At 38.1% G+C, this 14423-nt stretch overlaps 1 long non-coding RNA gene across 1 annotated transcript; it reads left to right on the top strand.

Annotated features, from left to right (window-relative positions):
- The first annotated feature begins 1147 nt into the window (after window positions 1–1147).
- Window positions 1148–11219, top strand: LOC137229695 (uncharacterized). The gene is made up of 3 exons (XR_010945802.1): window positions 1148–1391; window positions 3583–3688; window positions 11145–11219. It is a non-coding gene; the product is annotated as an uncharacterized lncRNA (long non-coding RNA).
- The last annotated feature ends 3204 nt before the right edge of the window (window positions 11220–14423 follow it).

Genomic DNA, 14423 nt, shown 5'->3' with positions numbered 1-14423 from the left:
TCATCTAGTAGTTGTCTTGGTTCACTGTTAACATTTTAATTTTCCCACATCTCTTCACTTAGCTCAGAAATTCTTTATCAAAGTACCCAACATTCTCTATGATGTAGCCCCGTGTCTCCTCGCTCTCTCCCTGTTCGTTCCCTTTCCCAAAGCAAACTATCTGCCATTCCTTGACTATCGCTCTGGCTCCCAGACCCAAAGTTTCTTCTCATCTCCCCTGGTTCAAACTCTGCTGGTACTTCACGATTCTTTTAAATGCAATGCTTCCGTAAAGCACTCCTAGCTAGAGGCCATGCATGCAGTCTCCCTTACAGATTATAAGAACATCGTAGATTTTATAAAGCATGTCGTTATTCTCCTCCTTTAGATATCATTGTTATAATTTTTTAAGAATTTATAACAGGGGTAGATTTATGTGTGATTGATTCTTCAGGTTAACTCAACAAACACTGATTTCATACCCGCAATGTAAGAGAGTGCCAAGGGCAGCTCTGATATAAAAAGAGATGTACTCTCTGCCTTCAGCAAATTCCAATAGTATTTCTTTAAAAATGGTTGTGCTATGTAAAGGGAGGAATAATTCCCTAATAATTGATAAGTATCAATGATCTTCATTAAGAAAAAGAGCACAGTGGTAACTGGCATTGACACCAAAATTCACTCCCTGAATATCCAAAGCAGTGCCAGAACTGGACACCACCCTTTTCTACTTGATTTTACTCCTTTTAGGGCTATAATAGTATTTAATAGGATTTCGGATCTGAAGAAAGTTCTTGAGGAATAGTTTAGTCTACCAACTTGCCTGGAACATGCATTTTCCTAGACAGAAAAAAGAGGATCGTGCTATTGAATTACGGGGTACTTAGTGTTCTTTTTGTGAATCGGATTGTGGTCTGGAAGTGGAGAAAGGAGAAGAGTTTGTTCTTTGCTTCCTCCTTCCCTTTCTTCCTTCTTTTCCTTTTATTTTAAAATAAGGGCTAGAAATTTTCAAGCTAAACTTTTTTTTTTTAAGCACCTCTCCGAAGGTGCCGGGTTTTCTTCTTCTGGGGACTGATGCTGCCTCTTGCTCTCCGGGATTGGTTGAGAGTAAACTAGAAATACTTTCAGGGGCGGAGAAACTGGGAGTGCCCTGGGAGTGCGAGTGGAGTCTAGGCTGCAGAACTGCTAACAGCGGCCCTCGAAGGAGGAAGCCTTTGCGCCGCCGCCCGCGAGGCAGCAGGGTGGCCCACCGCAGAGGCACCGATCCCCGGAGGCCCCACCGGCCACACGCTGAGATGTGGAATCCCCTGCACGAAACGGACTCGACCTTTGTCGCCTGGCGCCGCGCGCGCTGGCTGTGCGCTGGGACCTGGTTCTGGCCGCCTGCCTCTTCGTCCTCGGCTTCCTCTTCGGTACGGGGGCCCTCGCCACGCACAACCCCGAGCCTACCCGGCTGTTCGGCGGTTCGCGGGACTCCCGGGCCAGCTGCCGCGTGGGGCCAGCTGCTGGTCTCCCGGGGGGTGGGGCAAGTGGGGACGAGCACCCACGAGTTAGGTGGGAGTTGCTGGGGGCAGTGCACAGCTGGGTTCTGGACGGGCTTCTGTAGGACAGTCACCCAGGGTAAGGAGTAGAACGGAGAGACTCAAAGTGAACTTGAGAAAGTTCCAACTGCTGAGGCTCTGCGAGCAATCGGTACGTTTTAGCAGGAGCGCCGGATCTCTGGGGGGGTCTTTATCTAGTGCCTGTGCCTGGACCTGCTTCGTGTATACAGTAGGTAGAACTCAGGGCACTGCTGCGTGGGAGCCCTATTCTCTCATTCTTTCGTCCTGGGGAGGAAATAAAGAGGAACATTTAGGAGCTAACCGGCTGACATTGTCAGTGCTCTGAACAGATCCTTAATAGCAGTTCTTGAGCGTTTTCCCCTGTGTACTGATTTGCAGACTTAACCCAACTCTCCATGATTACCAGGGGGCAGCACAGATTCGCTGAGACTCTTTTAAATTCTAATATTAACTCTGCAGCTTCTCTGTGTCCTTGAGCGAGTTACCGAGTCTCTCTGAGCCACAGTTTGTCAACCTTTGTAAGAATACTATCTGTAAGTTAGTGGGAATCGTAAACGAAATAGCATCTAAAGCTCCTGGCACAGTACTGGGGTATTGGCACTTTTAAAAAATTGTTTCCTGGTGAGGAGATGCTTCTAACTGGATATTAATGCACAGGACTAGCGTTAAGGTATAGCCTGGTAGTTCGGCCCTACTCTGAATTCTGGGTCCCCTTTCTGGGATTTAGAAGACCAGGGCATAGACCAACCATGCTGGCTCAAATTCAGCCTCTTCTTGCTTGTTGTGTAACCTTTGAGCCACACTCTGCTCATAACTAGCATGTGGATATTAGGGTTATTGTGGGGCTTAGATAAGTGTGCTCGTTAAGAGCACACTTCAACTCGAGTTTCAATTTTCTCAGCTGTACAATGTGGGCAAGGGTAGCATGAGGATTAAGATCTTCTGCATCTTTTAAAAGCATTTTATTCGTCCCAGTATTGCCCTCAGCCCCATCCCTATATTCACTGCTCAATGGCTGTGTGTTCTTTATTAATGTTTGTTAATTTTTTTCCTAGGATTCTCTGCTCCCTCCCTCCCACAGGCCTCCGTCCTCTTTATCCAGCTCATTTTTTAGATCTCGATTCAAGCATTTCATCCTCCGAGTGCCCTTATCCTACAGTCTAATCCAAGTCCCTTTATTTTACATACTGGTGGAACTGTATTTCCATTTGCTGCCAACCATTTATTTCAATATGCGTGTATATATGCATGTGTGTAACGTGTATGTGATTAATAACTGGAAAGCTCCATGAAAGCTAGCTGGGTGATTTAGGTAACCATTTTATGCACAGATCATATCATTTATCTAAATAAACTATGTCACGAAGCCAACTACCAGGGCTAATGGCTCTACGCGATCTGGCTACCCATTGCCTCTAGTCTCTGTATTCACTGTGTGTCTTGCAGAGATGTTGGGTGAATTGGAGTTTCACTGTAGCTCTCTGAAGCTGAACTTTTGAAGCCTACTTCAACTGCAAGCACAAAATATTTAAGTATATTTTGCATTAGTTTCAGAACCAGAACAAATTACAAGTCTGAATTGCCTTCAACTCTTTGAGATAATTTATGTACTTGAAATATACTCATAATTAATTCATTACAAACATTTACTAAATGCTTATTCTGGGTCAGCAGAGGCGTCGTCACTGCGGATAGAAGCTTAAAGGAGAAAGAAGGTGGATCTCCTCTTTGCCTTCATTTTTCCCATCAGTTGAACCATCTTCAATTTTAGCGCTAATTTTATAAAACATTTCTTAGAATAACAGCAATACTTATTGAAATTGGATTAAAAAATATGTTGCAACTGATTTGTAATTAAGTGTGTCTGCATGATTTTTCTTCCAATGGAAGTAGGCAAGAGCAATGAAACTTCAGAAAATCTCAGTTAATGCCGGAGGTCATTGATGATTTATGTTTTTTATATGATAAATACAATAATAAGGAAAGATAGGCCCTGTCTATAAGCTCATATCTCATTCCTATATTTGTTTGTATTTTACAGGATGGTTTATAAAATCCTCCAGTGAAGCTACTAACATTCCACAGCATAATGTGAAGAAAGCATTTTTGGATGAGTTGAAAGCAGAGAACATCAAGACGTTCCTGTAGTAAGCATATACTTAAAAGTTTACTATTCTGTTTAGAAGTTTTGATCCAATATTTCATAAACAGAAACTGACTTTTTAAAAAGGTTTTATTACTGAAGATCTTGTATCATGTTTCATCTGGAGAGGATTATACCTTCAGCTGAACTTTATCATGATAGATGTTTTAAAGCAGGTGTCAGCAAACTTTTTCTGTAAAGGTCCAGCTTTTGTATGCCAGCTGATCTCTGTCCCAACTACTCAGCTCTGCTATTGTAGCACCAAAAAAGTGATAGTAAATACGTAATTGAATAAGTGTGACAGTTTCGATAAAACTTTATTTGTAGGCACTGAAATTTAAATTTCATATAAATGATATGTCACAAAATATTATTCCTCTTGATTTTTTTCACCTATTTAAAATGTGATAACCATTTTTAGCTTGTGGGCTGTACAAAGAAAGGAAGTGAGCTGGATTTGGTCAGTGAAACATAGTTTGCTGACTCCTGTTTCAGAGGAAGATAGTATATTTTAGTCAAAAGAATAAATTTTGGACTTCGAAGTCAGACATACGCAAGTTGAAATTCCATCTTCGCCCACTGAAATTAAAGTGACTTTGAGTGAATACTTAACCTTCCTGAGCCATCATTTTCACCTCTATAAAATGGGGATAGTGATATTGTTCTGATGAGCATGAAATTAGAGAGCATATATGTGACCTAGTGTAAAAACCAGCTCCCTATTTCCTGAAATAGCTATCCCTGGTGTAGGGAAAAAGAGGTAAATGAGTAAATTTTAAAAAGTATTTGCAAGGCAACTAAAAATAAAACACTTTTATTGAATAATTGATTGGAATACTTAACTTTTTCAAAGTGACATACTTGAAGTCCTGATAACGATTAAAGGACTCCTTAGTGAATACAAGTTATAATTTTATGTAAAAACAGTCAAGTAAATATATATATGTATAGATGTACATACACATAGTCATACAAACACATATGTCTATTTAATTACGATAGAATTAAAACTATGAATAAAATTTGCTAGGGCACCTTTCCAGTCTTTGGAAGGGCCATTTCAAGTGAGAGACCCAGAAGCTTAAATTTTGTGGAAATCCTTCTGCCTCTTGCACTTCTTTTACTATAATTATGTATAATAGGTATAATAAAAGTGGAAGTCTGGCGAGATATAATCTTCACTCCTAGACAGGGGTGCTGCCTCTGCTTCATTTTTCCTTTTCTAACCTGTGAGATGCAGTGACCAGCAAAGAAATAAAATGAATGCCTTCCTCTAGCTCACTTTCTGGGCTGTCATCTTCTTGCTTAATTCTCCGTGGCCTTGACCAAGCTCCTCTAACTGTTTAGAACTCAAGGATTTGCATCATTAACAAACAAAAGAAAGAGATTAACAGAACCCCCCACTCACCCCTCCAAGGACCACAGAACCTCCAGAAGCCTCCTGGACTCTCCAGAATTCCAAATTGCCATTTGTCCATCAGAGTGCTTTCAGTCTATTTAGACCCTTAGGTTAGGGGTCATTAGAGCCTCAGATCCTCTGTCTTGTTCCCCTTTCTAATCCTTCGCTTTACTACTAAAAATGCTCTACTACTTCTAAGTCACCTGACTCTCAATAGTGGCTGGGGCGGGGCGTTAAGTAAGGGCTGCCTTTTCAGTCTTCCTTGGGGTGCAAGGTTGTCCTCTGTTTTCCCTTTTGTTTTGTAACATCTAGTTAAATTCTCAGATCTGTTCACTATTTTGCATGTCTTTAGAGGGAATTTCCTTCTCCACCCTGTTCTGAAAGACAAGATTATTTCAGAAGAGTGTCTTAGCTTTCACTGATCTACATTTGAACACCAGTTCCGTCTTTCACTGGCTGTCTTTAGGTCATCTAACTTCTCCAAGCACTGTGCATTTGTAAACCAGATGCAATGTATGAAAACAGGAATACCAATAGCTCCCTTTATTAACTGAGATAACATAATGAACCTTGGAACATATATAAACTTTTCTAGCCAGACAGAGATGTATGAGCCTATTTGTTTTGTTAATACATGTTGTTGGCTATTTTGGATAGTTTGTAAATTATTCTTCTTGTTAGAAAATAACTGGATATTCTAATAGAATCAAGACAGTGTGACACACTTCTCAATTGATTAAAACAAAAAAAAATGAACTTCTGTTTCTTAGCAGTTGTCTAATTGAGCCTCAAATCTTTGTGAATTAGTGAGGTAGCAATATTCTCCCCATGTATGGATGAGAAATTGAAGACATGGCCAGGATTACACAACAAGTTAGTGGCAAAACCTGTAATGCACTGATTTTGTGGCCAGTTGATTTATTTATCCTTGGAAACAAATCTTTTTTCCTACTCATCATTTTCAGGATTAACTTTGCTCCAAATGAGTGGGTTCTAAACCTGATCATAGAACACCATTGCATCTTGGTGGGTAATGACAAAACTTTTACCAGGAATTTTGCTCATAATGTTACCTAACCAAACTTGGGTCTGCTAGCCTGCTATGCAGCAAAGCCAGTCTACTGACACCAGGTTGAGGTGAAGGAGTCCAGCACTTTCTGTAGGGCGTCAAATAGGGAGAACAGACAGCTTATGCTCAAAAGACCAGAAATCCCAGGTGGCTTTCAGGGGAGAGTTTTTTTTTTTTTTTAAAGCATTATATATAATTCCTTGTCTCCTTTATTTTTTATTTATTTTTTTTTGCGGTACGCGGGCCTCTCACTGTTGTGGCCTCTTCTATTGTGGACACAGGCTCTGGACGCGCAGGCTCAGCGGCCATGGCTCATGGGCCCAGCCGCTCCGCGGGATGTGGGATCTTCCCGGACCAGGGCACGAACCCGTGTCCCCTGCATTGGCAGGCGGACTCTCAACCACTGCGCCACCAGGGAAGCCCTCTCCTTTATTTTTATAGGCAAAATACTTTAGATGATCCTAAAATATTTTTCCCATTTGATTTTTTATTGGAGTATAATTGCTTTACAATGGTGTGTTAGTATCTGCTTTATAACGAAGTGAATCAGTTATACATATACATATACATATACATATATCCCCATATCTCTTCCCTCTTGTGTCTCCCTACCTCCCTATCCCACCCTTCTAGCTGGTCACAAAGCACCCAGCTGATCTCCCTGGGCTATGCGACTCCTTCCTAGCTTTCTAAAGGGGAGGGTTTTGAAAGGCAACATTTGGGGTGAAGGTTGCAGCTCATGGACTTTCTTCTGATTGGTTGGTGGTGAGGTAACAGGGTGATGTTTTGGAAATCTGAATCATCAATCTTCTGGTTCCAACTAGTCTAGGGTCTGTGTGATTGTGGTCAGCATGTAGTCCCCATCCTCCACCTGGGTGGGGTTCTTAGTTTCTGCAGAACAGCCCAAAGATATACATCAGGTTGTTATACTGTTTAAGCTATCATTACTTTCTTGCTTGACCGCTTTTGCTTTGTTTCTCTATTCCCTCACTTCCCTAATTAGTAACTGCTTGAGTCTGCTCTTTGGAACCCATGGAAGGCCTAGAAGACTAAACACTTTTACTACAAAAAAGAAACGGGGGACACTGAGGGGCTCTTGTACCTGGGAGGGGCCTGCAGGGTACTGCTTGGTTTCAGTCCCCCCTTTTCTCTGATACTTCTTAATCCTGAGAGGACCAGGGGCAGAATGAGAAAGAGAATAAAGCTTTGGCTAGAGAGGTTAATCATAAACTTGGCAGGGGAGCTCGGTTTTAGGGGGACCCAGTTTCAATCATAAAGTCTAATAATGATCTCCTCTGTGTGTGTGTGAGCAGGTTCAAGACTCCCATAACAATTCTTCTCTCATGTAAGAATAGAGTTCTAGCTGTGACTTCAGGAAATATGCATAATCTGCATCTAGTTCTGTTACAGTTTGGATTTGTGTAATATGGAAGAAAATAACAACTTGTTGGCTATTTTCTGTTTTCTTTGCAGGTATCCATTGATGAAGGAATATATAGACTCCTCAGCTGGCTCTTAAAATTGTGTTCTTTTCATTACTTTATTTTGTAAATACATATTAGAAATCCCATGTAAGGTTTTAAGCCCCTAAAAATTTATTGAATGAGGGCTTCCCTGGTGGCGCAGTGGTTGAGAGTCCGCTTGCAGATGCAGGGGACACGGGTTCGTGCCCTGGTCCGGAAGGATCCCATATGCCGCAGAATGGCTGGGCCCGTGAGCCATGGCTGCTTAGCCTGCGCATCCGGAGCCTGTGCTCCGCAACGGGAGAGGCCACAATGGTGAGAGTCCCGTGTACAGCAAAAAAAAAAAAAATTTATTGAATGAGAATTTTAATACTATTTTTGTAAATACAATTTAAATGATTTTAATATAATTATAAAATTAATCACCAGAATCCCCCTCCTCCTTTTTTTTTAAAGATACACAATAGAATCAAACATTTGAAATTGGGATCATCATAGCCATGTTGGCTATTAGTTTTTTTTAAATCACCATCAGGATGGAAGTATGTTGAGTTTAGAAAAATCTACATATTTAGAACCAGAAATTCATGAAGTTCAAGAAGTTCATGAGCTAGAAATAAATCAGTGTCTTATCATGATACATGATGCTCTGTCATATGGGACTTTTTGTTTTGTCTTGAAGGGGTTTGAAAATACCAATGAAGTGAATCTTCAGGGAAACAACAAATTTCCAAGAGAGAGAAATTTAAAACAAACAAAAGCACCAGTATCTGGACATATTAAATGAGAAATTAATCTATTCATGAAAGTATTTGTGGTAGCTAAAATTTTAGCCACATAGTTTATTTGTTAAAGATATTTGTGGTCAGACTAATTCTCATCGTTGATTTTAAGTATTATACCTACTTAATAAGTATATATGGTGAATGGAGTACAAAAGATTCAGTTTGAGCTTGTGTAAGTATGTTCAGATTACTCCTTAAAGAAGGCACTTTAAAATGGTTGCTAATCAAAAGGTTTCTCACTTGGCTCTAACTTTCAGTATTTAAAAATAAATGTAATTATCAGTAGTTCTTGGCATGTCACAGCTTGACCTTTGGATGAAAATATTTTTATCTTCCAATTATATTTTACAAGGTGAAGTAAACAGATGATTCCATGAAAGTTCAAACATGCATTGTTTCTTAAGAGAGAATATAACACTTTCCTCATCTGATATATAGAGATACATCTACAGGACTGCATGTAACAATTCTCTACAAAGATCAGTTTTTCTAATTTTTCTCTTGAATGAGTATAAATTAGAGCATGAAAATTTCAAAACACACTTGAAAATCTATTTGATGCAATAATAGTGCCACTTTGCTTGCTTTTTGTGTGTGTGTGTGTGTGTGTGTGTGTGTGTGTGTGTGTTATGCAGGCCTCTCACTGTTGCGGCCCCTCCTGTTGCAGAGCACAGGCTCCGGATCAGCGGCCATTGCTCACGGGCCCAGTGGCTCCGCGGCATGTAGGATCTTCCTGTACTGGGGCACGAACCCATGTCCCCTGCATCGGCAGGCGGACTCTCAACCACTGCGCCACCACGGAAGCCCGACTTGAATGTTTTTAATGTTTCACCTTAATTTTGATATTTGTATCAGGTTACGTTAATTCACTTCCTTTCCAAGTGTACTAAGACTTTTTGTCATGGATTTATGTTGAATTTAATCAACACTTTTTTTCTTTTTTTTGGATATCTTTTGAGATGAGCGTATAAATTTTTCTTTTTCACAATGATAATTATATTAAATGATATTCTAATATTAGACTAATCTTACATTTTTGAAATTTGTAATATTAGTCAGTAGTAGAGTTTTCAACTCATATATCTATATATATTCAGTTTATATTCATAGCATGTTTGGCCTGTATTTCTGCAATTTGCCTATTCGGGTATAATTTCTAGATTAGACCTGCCTTATAAAATGAACTGAGTTTTTAATCTCTGAAATAGGCTGTGTTATACTTAAACAATCTTTTACTTTCATCTTTCAAACTCAAAGGAAAACCAGTTGGTTTTGATACTTTGTTTTGTGGGAGATTTTAAAGTACTGATTCAATTGTTTTTATTGTTATAGGACTATTTAGATTTTAAAAAATGCATCCTTATGTCAGTTTTAATAAATTTTTTAAAATGCATTTTTCCATTTCATCTAAGTTTTCAATTATTGGCATAGTTCTTCCTAGTATTTTCTTATTACCTTTTTGAATCTGTGCGACATTTATAGATATGACTTTTTTTCAACTCTTAATATTATTTATTTGTGCTTACCTTATATTTTTTTCTTATTGACATTGACAGAGATATGTCCATTTTACCTGTATTTTCAAAGAATAAACCTTCAGCTTTGGAAATCATTTCTTGTATATATGTTTTATGTTTCATTAATTCTGTTCTTACTTAGTATAATATCCTCTTTTACCTTCCTGGTGTCTATTTTGCTGTTCTTTGTAACATTTTCAGTTGAATACTTAATTTATTGATGTTCAACCTTTCTTCTTTTCTAATATGAGTATTTAAAACCATAAATTTCCTTCTAAGAGCCACTTCAACTAGATCTCACAAGTTTGGAGAAGTGTTTTAGTTATCATTAATATCTTAATATTTTCTAATTTCTATGTTTTCATCTTTGAACCTTGGAGCTATTTAGGGGTATTTTTAAAATTCCAAATTTAAAAGTTATTCCACTATCAGTTTGATCTGATTTTCTAACTTGCCTACATTGTGATCAGATAATGTGGTTTGTATGACACTAGTCATTTGGCAATAGTTGAGGCTTCCTTTATAGCCTATTATGTGGTCAGTTTTTATAAATGTTCTGTGTTTATTTGAAAAAATTGTATTCAGTTGTTGGGTTTAATGATCTTATATTTGTTCATTAGTTCAAGTTTGTTAATTGTTTGGCTAAAATCGCCTTTATCCTTAATTTAGTCTTATTTTGTCTGCAATCTTTATTAATTGCTGGGAAAGGAATGTTAGATTATCTCACTATAGTGGTGGATTATTTTTATTTCCCTTTGGAATTCTGTCAGTTTCTTCTTCCTGTAGCTTGGAGCTCTCTTTTAGAGGTAGTGGTTTGGAACCTAAAAAAAATGGATTCCTACTTAACAATGTCAGTGATACACTTAAAAGATTATATTATATTTGGTTCAAAGTGAATTTAACATTAATTTGCTCCCAAGTAATTATCTTAGCATTTTTATAAGTGACTAAGAATATTGTACACTGTGATTTTTATTTGGGAATTAAAGTTTTCCTTCTAAATCAAAAGCTAGTGCTTATACATCCTCTAAGGGTCTCTAAGTTTATCATCTCATGAAATCCTCATAGCCTCTAGCACAGTGCTGGCTCTTTGATCTGTATCTTTAAAATACCAAAGGCTTCATTAACCATCTACTGACAGAAAGAGATAGTACACATTTCCTTGTTTGGTTATAGTAATGAAACTATACCTGATTTGTCTCTGATTATTATATTTTGTTTCTCTAGATTTTCAACACATCATTATTTGAACCACCTCCTCCAGGATATGAAAATGTTTCAGATGTTCCACCTTTTAGTGCCTTTTCTCCACAAGGTATGCCAGAGGTAAAAATGCTGCAATAAAATAAAAATAACAAAGAGAACTTCCTTATACATACAAGCAATAATTAAAGAGGTATTAAGAAGGTTTTTGATGTAATCCAAATTCATCTTTTTTTACATTTAAGAAATAGAATTTCTTAGTAATAAAAAGGAATAAGATAAAATTTACTGCACTGAGATGGAGAAATCCAAAATGTACATTTATTTACTTTTGACAAATGCATACACCTGTGTAATTCAAACTCCATCAACATATAGAATACTACTATCACTTCAGAAAGTACTTTTAAGCCCCTTGTCAATCAACTCCACACACTCTCACGGCAATCATTCTTCTGATTTATTTTTTGCCACCTTTCATTAGTTTTGCCTATACTAGAAATTCATATAGATAGAATTGATAGCATGTAATCATTTGTGTCTATTTTCTTTCACTAAGCATAGGGTCTGTGAAATTCACATGTTTTGCATTTATCAGTAGATTGTTCCTTTTTACTGCCAAGTAATTTCCATTGTATGAAAATACTACATATCTTACTACCACTGTATAACTTGATTAATTTTCAAAGAACTTGAATGAGAATTTGAAATTGTTGCCATTTTCAAGTGAAGAGTATGAATGTCCGTTTTAGAAAATGGTATGTAGTTTACTCAATAAAGCAGTGTGGGGGCTTCCCTGGTGGCGCAGTGGTTGAGAGTCCGCCTGCCGATGCAGGGGACTCGGGTTCGTGCCCCGGTTCGGGAGGATCCCACATGCCGCGGAGCGGCTGGGCCCGTGAGTCATGGCCGCTGAGCCTGCGCGTCCGGAGCCTGTGCTCCGCAATGGGAGAGGCCACAACAGTGAGAGGCCCGTGTACCGCAAAAAAAAAAAAAAAAGAATAAAACAGTGTGTATAACTATCATCTAAGATTTCACAGTAAATCCCCAGATTCTAGCATAGTAGTTTGTTTTTTTATAAGAAAGTTAAATTTGAAACAGTTGAATATAATTTATTAATGTCTTTTAAAATGTTATGTCTCCTACCATAATATTTAACATTAAGTAGATTCAGTTTTGGACATACTGAGTTTGAGGTGCCTAGGATATATTCCAAGAAGTTGCTAATAGACAATTGGGCATATTGAAGTATCACTCAATAGGGAGATAAGGGCTTGACTATCATCAGAAACATGCTAAGTAAAAAATTTACATTTAGAATTGAATTTACTTACTTACTTACTTATTTATTTATTTATTTATGGAAAAAAGGAAAAATAGCTCTTATTTTTCTTTAATCTGAAGAAATGACAGAAAATGTGTTTTTATTTTGAGGTGGAGTTTACATGTAACAAAATGCACAGGTCTTGAGTTAATTCAATAAATTTTTTAAATTGCATGTATCTATATCACTCAAAATAAGATATAGGACATTTCTGTGACTCCAGAAAGTTCTCTGGTGCCCCTTTCTGGTCAATTTTTACCATATCCCCCTAGAAGCAACCACTTCCTGATATCTGTCATCATTGATTAGTTTGGTTTTGAACTTCATATAAATGGAATCAGATAGTAACTATTCTTTTGTGTGTTGGTAGAAAATCAAATAACAGTCAAGCTAAGAAGAAAGAAAAGAGAATTTTATTTGAGTCAAACTGAGGATTATAACCCAGGGAACAGATTTGCAGAAGCTCTGAGAACTGTTCCATTGGTCAGGAGTTAGAGATGCAATTTTATACATTTCTGAGACAAAGAATTTCTGTGTTATATTGACAGGTTAGCATTCTACATAAAGTTGATCAAAGATGTTTTGGTCAATACAGCTCCCTGTATGGGATGAAAAAGAAATTAAAATAACCTTAAAACTACAACGTTGGTGTCTGAATAAAGCAACCATTTTTCTTAAAGGTTGATTACATCCTCCTGTTTGAGGAGATCTGGTTAACGTACAATACAGATGCACATTGCACATTGGGAAAGGCCTACCACAAAGCGGGCATACTATTCTTTTCCTTTCTTAGATTGATTTCCCGGTCATAGAAAAATTTATGATTTTCCCTCATCATTTGCCTTGCTGCTCTCACTCAGTACAACGATTAGAGATTACTCATGTTATTGTGTGTGTTAATAGTTTCTTCCCTTTGCTTGCTGAGTAGAATTCTATTATGCGACTGTTCTACAAATTGCTTATTCATTCTCCTATTTACAAACAGCTGGACTGTGTCCCATATGGGCTACCTAGATTCAGCTGCTATGAGCAACTTTGTGCAGGTCTTTTTGTGGGCATATGTTTCCATCTTTCTTGGGTAGATACCTAGGAGTGTAATTGTTCTGCCATAGGGCATAATTCTGCATAACATTATTTTTCAAAGAAGTTATTTAAAGTGACTCTCTAATTATACACTCTTACAAGAATGTATGAGAGTTTCAGTTGCTCCACATTTTCGCTAACGTTTGAAACTGTCTGTCTTTCTAATTGTAACAGTTCTAGTAGATGCAGTTTACGAATGTGTGTGTGTTTTTAACACCTTTATTAGAGTATAATTGCTTTACAATGGTGTGTTAGTTTCTGCTTTACAACAAAATGAATCACTTATATATATACATATGTTCCCATATATCTTCCCTCTTGTGTCTTCCTCCCTCCCACCCTCCGTATCCCACCCCTCCAGGCGGTCACAAAGCACCGAGCTGATCCCCCTGTGCTATGCGGCTGCTTCCAACTAGCTATCTACCTTAGGTTTGGTAGTGTATATATGTCCATGCCTCTCTCTCGCTTTGTCACAGCTTACCCTTCCCCCTCCCGATATCCTCAAGTCCATTCTCTAGTAAGTCTGTGTCTTTATTCCTATCTTACCCCTAGGTTCTTCATGACATTTTTTTTTCTTAAATTCCATATATATGTATTAGCATACAGTATTTGTATTTCTCTTTCTGACTTACTTCACTCTATATGACAGGCTCTAGGTCCATGCACCTCACTACAAATAACTAACTCAGTTTCGTTCCTTTCTATGGCTGAGTAATATTCCATTGTATATATGTGCCACGTCTGCTTTATGCGTTCATCCTTTTGATGGACACTTTGGTTGCTTCCATGTCCTGGCTATTGTAAATAGAGATGCAATGAACATTTTGGTACATGACTCTTTTTGAATTATGGTTTCCTCAGGGTATATGCCCAGTAGTGGGATTTCTGGGTTGTATGGT

Source organism: Pseudorca crassidens, chromosome 9, assembly GCF_039906515.1.
Source record: "Pseudorca crassidens isolate mPseCra1 chromosome 9, mPseCra1.hap1, whole genome shotgun sequence".
In the NCBI taxonomy this organism is placed as follows: domain Eukaryota; kingdom Metazoa; phylum Chordata; class Mammalia; order Artiodactyla; family Delphinidae; genus Pseudorca; species Pseudorca crassidens.
Note: the sequence above shows the minus strand (reverse complement) of the source record. Positions and strands in the feature narration are given on the sequence as shown.